Raw genomic sequence first — 10,319 nt, 5'->3', positions numbered from 1 at the left:
CAAAACTGCATTCCCAAAGCTAGCTCTCAATGTAGTTAATATTGCATGCAATCATTAACCTTAAAATTCACCAAGCGAACTAGATTTCTTGTTACTCTCTAAAGGAAGTCCATTTACTGATTGATAGTGTTTCCCTTTTTCGACCTGTCAATATGGTATGTTTCTCAGCATTCAGGTATCTGTATTAAACATTCATGGAGAACATGGATTAGGTACCTGTTACTCCCTTTAATTACATGTAAAGTAGAAAACCCAGGTGCTGCTGTTGCCATTCAAAGCAAAAACAAGCAAACATGGAAGTCCTCCTGGACTCTTCTTTTCCTCAGTGACTCTCTATGAATCCTTCTTTTTATTTTATTTATTTACTTATTTATGGGAAGGAGGTAATTAGGTTTATTTATTTATTTATTAACAGAAGTACTGGGGGTTGGCACTCTACCACTGAGCTATACCCACCTCTATTCTTTTTAAATGTATATGAGACTTTTTTTTCCCCACATCATTGTTCCACCCACCACCTGGATTCTTTCAATATCCTCCATATTGGTCTTCCTTTCTTTAGTCCTTCCCACACACTCCCACCAGAATGGTCTTTCTAAATTCATTTCTGAGCATGTCACTTGGGCTTTAAACCCTCCATGGCTCTCTTCATCTGCCTGGCAAGGATCAGGCTCCTTGGGCAGCATCCTACACTCTTCATCAAGAAGCCCCGTCTTTTCATCTTCAGCCTCATCATCCACCATCCAGCTCCACACCTCTGTGGGTTTGCACTGACTGTTGCCTCTGCCTGAGATGCCCTCTCCTCCCACCACTGTCAATCCACCCAGTAACATTTTGCCTTTTATTTAAAGTTTTCAAACATCTAGGTGTGTAAGCATCATTTGACATATTTGTTCAAGGTGCGCCCCACCCTGAGATTCTGAGAACCGAGGCATTTCTGATACATGTAATGGGCACTGCGCTAGTGGTTGTCAACCAAGGAGACACGGCTGACTAACCCAAGATCTTGGAGGAGGATGGGGCCGCACTCACAAGATATTTGGACCATGGTGTGATTTAAGTACTTCTCAGGAGATTTTTTCCCGCTAATATTCAGCAAGAACTGAGAACAACTGCACTAAACTTCGAAGAACTTGCTTAAAAAACCATATTCAGGCAACATCTCTTTTGGGAAGAAGTCCTTGATTCTTGAGATAGAATAAATCACTCCCTCTCAAAGGACCAATTTCCTGCTAGAACAAAAGCCCTGAAAACAGCTAAACCATATATGCTTTTGCAGCCTCCAACACCTGGCTGAATTCATGAGAAAGTGCTCTTCCTGTGTCCTTTGTCTTTATCTCTTTCTCTGTCTCTGTCTCTCTATCTTTCTCTCTGTTTCTGTCTCTGTCTCTGTCTCTCTCTCTTTCTCTTATTCGTGAACCTTTTAGGAAAGCCCTCTGGAGCTAAAGGTATATTTACATTTTTGCCAGATGAATTAAACAGTCAAAAACTATCCTATCAAAAAAAATTAGTTAATCAATAACAAACATTTTGATCAGGGAGCACTTATGCTGGTAAATAAGGACACAGGAACAGGTAAAAAATATAAGCATCCTTGGGGAGTATGAACAGTCTTCCGCTAGCTAACGTAGGGTCTTCAGAGTTATTTATTGCATCCCACCACCTCCTAAAGAGCTTTATCCACACTCACATCCTTAAGCCCCACCATTTCCGCAGAAGTGTCTAAGTGTGAGATTGAACACATTGTATTTGGTAAAGATATCTGTCATTTCTTCAAAACCTTTTAAAAACATCAATAGCGTTCTTCCTCTTTTCCTTTAGTATGACTGATGATAGTCTAAAATTTAGGATTGAAATCCTACTCTCTTAAAAACCGTTGGAGTCAAGTTTCCCAGTCTATAAAGAAATAAATAAATGTCCATTTTAGCCAGGCAGGGACCATCATGCCAGTGTTTCCTGGATGCCACTCTTTCTTCTACAACTCCACGTAAAGGACTGGCCCTACTGTCAGTCTGCTGGGTGATAGCCCACTTGAGTTTCTATAGGAGAGCAGTATATGCAAGAGAATTTTATTAAAAATTATCAAGATGAGCATAAACAAGTAGAGCAAAGGCAAGAAAGAGAAAGTAGCACAGGGAGAGATTGGGCAGAAGCCATAACAAAGAACAGAAGATAAATATCTTGTAGTGACCTATAATGAGAAATAATACGAAAATGAATTTATGTATATGTATAACTGAACACCAGAAACTGACACAACATTGTAAACTGACTATACTTCAATAAAAATAAAATGAAACAAATTTTTAAAAAAGACTCCAAATGACTGTATAGAACTTGAAAAAAAAGTGTCCAAAGCCACGAGGAACATGAAAAAGGGAGAGGTTGGCATGAACTGGGGGAAACAGATCCAACAGGGAATTTTCTACTTGGGAGAAAGATGAGCTAAGTCCTAGAAAATATTTTGAGGAACATAAATTGTGAAAGAAATATTGGAATAGCCATAAATGCACACGCGTGTTTCTCATATAGGCCTGGAAAAAGAAAGCATCAAGACAAGTGTTTTCTACTGCTACTAATTGCTTTCATTAAGCAATTATGTGCTTGCCTGAACTTTGAGCACATGCTGTTATTTGTATGAAATGTTTACTACACATACTTGGTCCAAAGAAAAGAAAGCTGGTAAAATTGAGTCTGGTCCTCAAATATTCCATTCTGGTATCTTTGTGCTCCGGAAGGCACAAATGTGGACATTTTTCATTTCTCAATTGTAAAAATAAATTTCACCTGAGACTCAAACTCCCTGAATTCTTATATTATTATTTGCATTATGTTGACTTGTATATGTTTCTAAATTAATATATATTAACTTTATATATTTTATTCATATAATTCTTATATTCTTCTTATATGACTCTGAATTCTTCCATATCCATGTGGAAAGGGCTGCCTAGGTTTGGAGAGAACATCCAGTTAGTCATTATCTAGAGAAGATTAAGGCTGTGTTGATCAGTTGATCCTGCCAACACTTGCTCTCCATAGAGAACTGTTTCAAAGTAGGTTGGAAATATCAGCCATCTGAAAGCTATGTGAACTGAAACCTTTGGATTTCTATTGACTTGATCCACACTTTATGGCCTAACCATTTGTTAGAAACTGAGAGATACAATTTCTGTTAAAATGGCCCTGAACTGATCAGTTAGGTTTCCCATATTGAAATGGATTTTGATGCCATCTAAAAGAAGCCACAAATATTGGCTAAGTTAGACAATTCAGTATGGGGTAACCAACAAGTCCTGACTTCTTTGTTGCACTATTTCAATGCTGGACAGCCATTAACTTGCCGGTTTTTCTTATTCTGGCTCTCAGATCCCAAATTGGAACCACAATAATAGAAAAACCAGTAATAAAGGCAACACTGCAGTAGTGAGGGTTTTTGTTTAATAAAGAGTTCATCATATAGTCGGTACCTGTCACTGGGGCTGTGTCCAGGCTTCTGAACCTCATTCTCACACTGTGGTAGTTCTGGGCATTGCAAACCTTGTCAAAGTAGAATTTTTAAAAATGTACATATTCTCCCTTTGCATGAGGTGCATTTTCCACTAATCAGATGCATTTGTATGAGATTTAATTCAGAAGCATGTGAGGAAAGGGATATAAATCGTAGCAATGTTCTCCTAGGTCAGTTTACCAAGGCAATAGATACAAAAACAAAAATAAACAAATGGGGCCTAATTACACTTACAAGTTTTGTACAGCAAAGGAAACTATAAACAAAACAAAAAGACAGCCTACAGAATGGGAGAAAATATTTGCAAATGAAGCAGAGATGGGGAGGTCGTATCTGAGACTGTCAGAGGTTATGGCAGTTTTCTTGTCATGGAACAAAGTCTGGTTCCAGGCTTGGACATTAGAAGCCTGGCATCAGTAAAAACACTGTGGTTCTGGTGTGGGCAGTTCTACAGCGTGATGATTGGAACTGCGACTTAAAGCTCAGCCTACAATCTTCCCTCAGCCCTTCCAAAAGTTCTGTTACATTTCTAGTATTTCTTAATAATCCCCATACTCGTTAAACTAACCAGTGTAGATTCTGTTACCTGCAACCAAGTTACATGTTGGCAGGGAGAACTGTAATTTAACAGGAGTGCATCTAGTGACTATTACTGCATTTTCCAGAAAACAGAAATACTGAAGCCTTCTCCTTCCACTTGGTAATGTTCAAACAATACTGCTTGACTACTACTGCATATCCAGGATGACATTAAGTGTTGAGAATAAGTGTTAAAATAATCGGACAAGTCATTCTCTTCATGTGGCATATAGATCTTTGAAAAAATTTTAAGTAATGAAACATTTTAAATAAGAAAATTAGAAAAAAAATGTCATTTGTTGCAACTGGCCCTTGAAAGAGATAGAGCAATTTTTATCACTTAGCTTTCTATATTCTTACTTTATAAAACATTCTCTACAATTTTCCTCCCTTCCTAAATCTCTGAACACAACCTCTAATGATTCAATGAAAGATACATAGAAAATTTGAAGTAAGAGTTAGTTGTCAAGCGATCAGTAAAATGAAAAAGATGGACCAGGAGACTAATTTTTGTTTTAAAAAAATCTGAACACACTTGGGAGTACAACAAGGACAGAGATTCCAGGCATCACTACCAGATGAAAAATTTGGTGGGCATGTGTGTTGTTTAAAAAACAAACAAAAAAAACACCTCATTCATAAAATCCTAAAATTTCATAGAAATAAGAAATCTACATAATCTAGTTCACCACCCTCATTTATAGATCATTGCTTCGCCTATATTGTGGGGAAGGGGTTAAAGTGTGTATTTATGTATTTCCTCATGCTTGTGTGTCTTTGCCACTCAAACACAAGTAGACAAATGCCACTCTCAACTAAGCCTTCAGGCTCCCCGCTTTTCTATATCCAGTAACCACGCCTCCACATGCATATGTCTATGTGTGTATATATAACTTGGAAAAATGCATCTTATAGTTTTCTATCTCTGACATCTATCACATCACACAATTAGTGGTTTCCAGAACCATTAAACTTTGCTTCTGGAAGAATACACATAAATCTGTATATTTATACACACAAACAAATATAGTTATGGTGGGTGTAATGAGATAAAATGACTTAATGGTCTTTTACTTAGAATTAACCTGTATCCGGTGATGATTTATGGGGAATACAGAGAAAAGAATGCTATGGAAATGTTAATTGTACAGTACAGGTCAGTAGCAGCGCTACAGGACATACCTAGGAATCTAGTCTCTCAGCTCCAAAACGCAAGCCTCCATTCTTATCTCCTCCTCCATAGTACAAAATTATCTCGGGAGAACAGGAAGAGAACTCACAGACGTGCAGCTCGAGTACATACACAATTGAGATACAGCACTAGGGAAGGCATAAAAAGTCCTCTGTGAGTCAGATCTGCAGTTGATAGTCTTGCTTTTTCTTTAGTCTGCATTCCAATGTTCTTTCTATTTTTGTTAAATGTAAGTGAAGGGAGAGAAGGTTTTATTAGAGGTTTCTGGACGAGATGCTGACTCTGATATGCCGTAAATGGTGCATGGAGATCTTTAGCTGTCAGCTGCTGAAGGAACGGGAAGTATTCTTAGATTTGCTGTGACTGTTCTCTGAAACTCTCACAAACACATATTTTGAACTAAATACCTTTGCTTTCTCTATCAACTAAATGATGACCTTTTCCCAGAAATAACATAGAATTTCAGAGTCGGTACATATATTTTCTTTGTAGAACAAGATGGTCAATGAAGCAGTCACTGTGAAAATCCCATGAGAACAATTAAATCTCAGCAATTAAGTTGATGACTAAATTTGGCGGTAGAAAAATGTTAATGACATACTTTCTGCAGCCCTTTCTGGAATGGCTCACTTTCTTTTTTCCTCCAATTCCTTTAATCAAAATGAATAGGCACAAATGATTAAAAATATCTTACAAGTGCCTAGAACTAGGACTTCGGCAGATATAGCTAGAAGGAGCTGAAAAACGTATTATCAGAAGGTCAGAGGTTCAAGCTCTTTTTCCTTCTTTGTAAAAATATTTTAAAACAATCAAAAATATTTCGTAAAGTTTTTTCAAAAAATAATGAGCCTGCAGAAAACACATTAAACTCCGTGGCTTCTTGCTATTTCATTTTGGTTAGGTTTTTTTCAATATTTTACTAGGGAAAGAGAAACAATTTATTATTTGTGCTCAGTGACCTTGAGCTCTTAAAATGAGGGCTGAAAGTGACTAGGACAAGCAGGAAGCAGCACTGATAAATGAGTCTAAGTATAAAGGTGGGTTTTTGTGGTTGAGTAAACTTCAATGCAATTTTTGATGTGATAGATCTGAGTCACCTACATAAGAGTTAATGCAAAATAGTTATTTTCCCGGTATTGCATAAAACACAACTAATGATGCAAACATGTCACCCACTCATTTGCTCATTTAACAAAACTCTGAGTACTCTTCAACGTGCCAGGGTTTTGCGAGGTCCTGGAACTACAGAGCAAATGCTCTACCTTTAAGAGATACAGCTTATTAAGGAGTTAGATTCATATTTTAAAATGTTTACATACTATGAGACAAATGTGAAATGCACAGAGAGTATCTTGAGAACATGAAAGAGGGACACCTCTTTTAGTAACGGAAGTCCTAGGTCATGCAAGGTTTTCAGGAGGATCTGACTCCTCAACTGTCACTTAAAAAAACACACCTGGGCTCCCCTGGATAGGAGACAGAGAAGGACACTCAGGGCTTAGGGAATAAACCCATGGAAAAAGAAACCCTCCAGATGATTTGTTGGTTGTTCTAAATATATGTACACAGAGATGAGTTTCTCTTAGAATATATTAAATATTGTAAGTTGGAATTTTTACTTTGAGAAATCCAGGAACAAATTTTAAATAGATGCCGGGATAATTTGAAACCACTGTGCAGCTGAGTTTCTTCCTAGGAACAAGGTATGATCTTTAGAATACCTGGTTCTATCAAGAAATTCTGGAGATTTTCTGAACTCTCCCCTAAGCAAATTATTCTTTGTAATAGACTTTCTACCTTTGATCTACAATTTCCCCTGAAATAGTAGAAGCCTACAGGCTTTCGGCAGAAGCAAGATTTCTCAGTCTCAGCGCTGCTGACATTTCAGTCTGGGTAATTCTTTATTGGAGTGGGAAGTTGTCCTGGGCATTATAGGGTGTTTAGAGGCTCCCCTGACCTTTTATTCACTAGATGCCAGTGGAGGACTCCCCTCCCTCGACAGCTGTGACAAACAAAACGTCTCCAGACATTGTCAAGTATCCCCTGGGTGACAAAATCCTGCTGGTGGAAAACCACTAACATAAGCTACTGCAGCTTAGTTTTACCGCAGTAGTTTGGTGGCTCAAATGTTTGACTTTAATAATAATAATAAATAAAAATATTACAAGATCCCTGGGTGACTTGTGCAGGGGGCATCCGGCCACCAAATGCCAAACCACTAATAAAAGCCAGAAGTATATCAGGTAGACACCTACTACATAAGGCCCTATACTGATGCTCGTATCATTACCCCTGCTGGTGACATTGTCATTCCATCCCTGGGCACATAAGGCAGGCCCAGCTTCTCCATGTCCTGTGAGAAAACTAGAATGAGCAAAGCTCCTTTTCACCTGAAGTGCAAGTCGCCCTCTGACCTGTGGTTCTCAGCCTCTTGTGCCCTTTGGAAGCTTCTGAGGATATTTCAAAAATACTGAACCTTTGATTACTCTGCGATGTTCTGACTTAATTTAAATAATACGGATACCTCAGTTACACCCAGAGGTTCTGATTTAATTGGATTTAATTGGTCTGGGGTGAGGCTTAAGTATTAAAGGTTTTAAAAGCTCCCATGAGATTCTGATGCACTGCCAAGACTGAGAAGCACTGCTTTCTGTCCATTACCTTGGGCTACGAATCATCTTCTTTTTTTAAGCTTAATTTTGTTTAGGGATGTTGGAAACAATTAAATCTTACTTCAGTTATATGTATATAATCAGTATATAATTAGTCTTTATATATGTTATTTGTAATAAGATAATATGTATGTATATAAAGGTCATATATTTAGTGTCTTTAGATCTAGGAATTTAGTCTCTGGAATTAGGAATGTATCTTTAGAACATGGAGTTTAGTTTTTAACCCATTGTTTCTCAAACTTGACATATTAGAGTAGCCTGATTTTTGTTGTTTAAAATCCAGACCACACCCCAGAGCAAACAAAGGACAGTGTCTAGGGGTGCTACACCCCAGCAGTTATCTGTGAGGTTCTCCAGGTGATTCCAAAGAGCAGACATGCTCGGGAACCACTGCTTTAAACAGATCTGGAAAGGGATCTAATTATTTGAGCCCAGCAGATAGAGATCATTGGTTCTCATCTTTAGCTGCACAGTAGAATCACCAGGGAGCTTTTAAAACTCCTGAAGCCCAAGTTGCACCCCAAGTCTATTAAGTCAGAATCTCCTAGGGTAGGAGCCAGTCACCAGCAGTTTTTAAAGTTCCTTAGGCGATTCTAATATGCAGTCAGGCAGTGGCTCTGAGACTTCAGCTCACATCAGAGTCATCTGCAGGGCTCAGTGAAGCACAGCTTGCTGGGCTCCACAGCCAAAATGTCTATTTCAGGAGATCTGCGCTGGGGCTCAAGAACGGGCACTTCTAACAAGTTCTCCGTTGATACTAATAGTGCCGGTCCAGGGACCACACTTTGAAATCTAAAGCAGTGGTTTTGAAAATCAGCTTAATAAGTGAAAGATGAAAAGTGACACATGGAGAATCAGGTGTAACTTCCAGAAATTTTCTCATTGCTGCCTGTTGTTGAATTATTTTAGTAAATGCGATATTGTTATTTAAAATTTCCATGAGGATACTAATGATAACAATTTTAATTTTTTTCCTGTTTCCTACAGTAACTCTCTTTCATTCAGATTAATTTTCCCTTTTTATATCTTGCTGCTTTTTATTATTTCTCTCACCTATATGTGAAGATGAGATGAGGGTGGACAAGTATGAAATCTAAATTCATTTCATTCACCCAGATGAGGAGTACCTGTCACTAAATACAATTTCTGATGATAGAACCCTGATTGCAGAAGGTGTGGCTCCACAAGGGGGAAAACAAACACCTGTAGCAGAGCAGGCTTTCTTTTAAGGTATGCGGACTGTCCACCAAGTGCTAAAGATCTTACCCCTCACAGTACTCTAAGCTATACAGAATCCTGGCCCCCTTTTCTCTGGCCCCAGGATTCATTACGGGAATCTCAGGAGTCAGCCCTTCTGTGTTAGCATTATGAGTGCGACTTTAGCCAGATAATGAATGCCCGAGTCAACTACCCAGAAAACTCTGAAGGAAGGAATTGGCATTGCTATCCCTTAGTCAATCATTTTCCCCATCTCCAAAAACAAAAGAAAAAAAAAAAAGAAAGAAAAAACCAAACAATTTACTCAGAAACAAATCAGGGAATTAGGAAAGAAGATCAAACAAATTGTACAGGAGTAAACTTCACAATTAAAGAAAACAACCAGAGGTGGGTGGGGTGGGAGGGAGGCCGAGAAAGGAGGAGAAGAAGAAGGACTAGGAGGAGAAAAAGGGATGGGGAGGGAGGGAATGATGTTTGTCTTTTCTCTCCTTGACTGTTGATTTCTCAGTGTATTTCATAATTACATTGTCCTATTTAGGATGTGACTAATTTAATACTAGATCATGTTGCTAGAAATTAAACAAATGGGTGATTCCAGAATTGACTGGCCACACCACTGTCACTGTAGTGATGCTCGCTTCATTGCACTGGTTCGTCTTCCTTCTCAACCTGCCTGTCTCCACTTGGAATATGTATCAGTTTGTTGCGATGCCAAGTGGTAACACGGGAGAGCCTGATCCCACAGAATACACAATCAGGGGCCGCTGAAGTCACAAACAGCAGGAGCCATGTTGAAGCTGGTTGCCACTTGTTCTATTTCTTCATGTATCTTTACAGGTTGATTCTAGCTTCTGATAAATGACTGAAGCTGGAGAAGCTGTGGTTGAAGTTAACCTATACTACAGTGCACAACTGAGAGCCAGGGACTACTTAAATCATCCTTAGAGCTGTGACCATAGAAGTATATTTTTTCCTCTTTGAACAAAAAACTATTTTTGCTCTATTTTTACCATACGAAGTGTTTAAGAAACAAACAAAAAGGTCCAACACACTAACGGAAAGAGGATTCTACAGAGCATTTTCAGAAAGCGTGGGACACTTGGAGACCATCTTGGAATTCTGCCTACTACTCAATCTCAATTTT

At 38.5% G+C, this 10,319-nt stretch overlaps 1 pseudogene; it reads left to right on the top strand.

Annotated features, from left to right (window-relative positions):
• Positions 1 to 9,577: 9,577 nt before the first annotated feature.
• Positions 9,578 to 10,037, top strand: LOC105089517 (protein cornichon homolog 4-like; annotated as a pseudogene).
• Positions 10,038 to 10,319: the final 282 nt, after the last annotated feature.

The sequence above is a fragment of the Camelus dromedarius genome, chromosome 2 (assembly GCF_036321535.1).
Source record: "Camelus dromedarius isolate mCamDro1 chromosome 2, mCamDro1.pat, whole genome shotgun sequence".
NCBI classification, from domain to species: domain Eukaryota; kingdom Metazoa; phylum Chordata; class Mammalia; order Artiodactyla; family Camelidae; genus Camelus; species Camelus dromedarius.
Note: the sequence above shows the minus strand (reverse complement) of the source record. Positions and strands in the feature narration are given on the sequence as shown.